The sequence below is a fragment of the Limulus polyphemus genome, unplaced genomic scaffold, assembly GCF_000517525.1.
Source record: "Limulus polyphemus unplaced genomic scaffold, Limulus_polyphemus-2.1.2 Scaffold1449, whole genome shotgun sequence".
Classification (NCBI taxonomy): Eukaryota; Metazoa; Arthropoda; class Merostomata; order Xiphosura; family Limulidae; genus Limulus; species Limulus polyphemus.
In genome coordinates, this window is record NW_013667059.1 from 36,526 (window position 1) to 38,710 (window position 2,185).

General features: G+C 37.1%; 1 protein-coding gene across 4 annotated transcripts in view; it reads left to right on the plus strand.

Moving 5' to 3' along the window:
- Nucleotides 1-366: 366 nt before the first annotated feature.
- LOC106463627 (potassium voltage-gated channel protein Shaw-like) overlaps nucleotides 367-2,185 on the plus strand; it is a 39,311-nt gene continuing 37,492 nt past the window's right edge. For all 4 annotated transcript variants that reach the window (XM_022391169.1, XM_022391167.1, XM_013923674.2 and 1 more), the window contains exon 1: nucleotides 367-528. The gene's annotated coding sequence lies outside the window, so the exon portion shown is untranslated. The remainder of the gene's footprint in view (nucleotides 529-2,185) is intronic.

Genomic DNA, 2,185 nt, shown 5'->3' on the forward strand with positions numbered 1-2,185 from the left:
CATCTTTTTTTGGTATATGCAAGTAAATAAGATACTCTACAAATGAAAGGAGGAATCCTATTGTAATGTACTGGCTAATCAGTATCATCTCCCCGATATAATTACATTCTTAAAGTTAACTATGCATGATAATTCTTTACAGTGGTCTTATTTGTTTTATCATAATCACGTTTACAAGAGCCGGTCTAATTGACTGATGCTGTTGCTTTTGACTGAATATTTTCACACGGAGGAAAACATCTACAACCCTACATGCTACTTACTCTGCTCTGGATCATTTCTATGGTAACCGTGTAAGCGGCTATAATCTTGTCGGTCTCAGCTGTCATTTCATGGCACGCGCATGCTCACTTCCTTCTTCTGTGTGTTAGCAGGCATAGTGGATGTTCAGTAGAATCCGCCATTTCTAGCGTATTGCGGGATGCTTCCTATTAAAAGTGTGAAAGAAAGATAGAATTCTAGAAATGTGTGTTGGATACGAATTCTGAACTGTAGGATTTAGGTAGAAGGAATAAAATCCTCAAATTGGTAAGACTTTTCCTGTTACATTGTCTGTAGTTAGAGCTAGTTTGGCAGTTAACAATCCATCGATTCGTTTTGTGACGTAACAATAACTAATGACTTATCTTTAAGGTCGTGAAATGTAATCATGTGAGGTTATTTACTGAGCGTATCAGTGTAGTATTTTAATAGTTACTGCTGAAAGAAATGTAAATCATGTTATTATTTTCATGTTTTATACAAAACGACACATTTTACATCAATGCGTCTCTCGTTCTGGCGAACATAATATTCTATGCCTTTCCTATTTTGAAAAAAAATTGCTAATGCATAATTTTGTGCTATTTCGCGGTTGTGGGATGTTTAATACATTTCATTGCTCACAGACATGTTATTATGAACATGACTATTTTAGTCTTGCCTCAGTATACCGATGAACATATATAATATGTAGTTCATGCTAAGAAAGCTGACACATAACATAATCAAACTACAACTAAACCGTCCATAGTTCGAACACAAAATCATTTAGCTAAATCATAAACCTTATAGGATGAACATACACCACACATCTTAAAGATGGTACTGTAATACAACGTTACACATGAAGGACATTGGTGGGGCATAAAACAGCATAATCAGAAAATAAATCCCAAAGAACACAAACTAAGTACAATACAGAATCTAAAAAACTTGATTGTAACATTACACAGTTGTAATTGTATAGCGCACACAAAACTGTGACTGTAAAACCCACACAGCAACATAGCTGGAACATTACTTTAGATATACTTGACACCACGCAGCTGTAGTATAGAGCATATACAACTGTGACTGTAAAACCCACACAGCAACATACCTGGAACATGACTTTAAATATACTTGACACCACGCAGCTGTAGTATAGAGCATATACAACTGTGACTGTAAAACCCACACAGCAACATACCTGGAACATGACTTTAAATATACTTGACACCACGCAGCTGTAGTATAGAGCATATACAACTGTGACTGTAAAACCCACACAGCAACATAGCTGGAACATTACTTTAAATATACTTGACACCACGCAGCTGTAGCATAACGCACACACAACTGTGACTGTAAAACCCACACAGCAACATAGCTGGAACATTACTTTAAATATACTTGACACCACGCAGCTGTAGCATAGAGCATATACAACTGTGACTGTAAAACCCACACAGCAACATAGCTGGAACATGACTTTAAATATACTTGACACCACGCAGCTGTAGCATAACGCACACACAACTGTGACTGTAAAATTCACACAGCAACACAGCTGGAACATTACTTTAGATATACTTGACACCACGCAGCTGTAGTATAGAGCATATACAACTGTGACTGTAAAAACCCCACACAGCAACATACCTGGAACATTACTTTAAATATACTTGACACCACGCAGCTGTAGTATAGAGCATATACAACTGTGACTGTAAAACCCACACAGCAACATACCTGGAACATTACTTTAAATATACTTGACACCACGCAGCTGTAGCATAACGCACACACAACTGTGATAGTAAAATTCACACAGCAACACAGCTGGAACATTACTTTAGATATAATTTACACCACGCAGCTGTTGTATATGTAGCGCACACAGAATTTAGACTGTAAAACCCACACAGCAACATACCTGGAACAT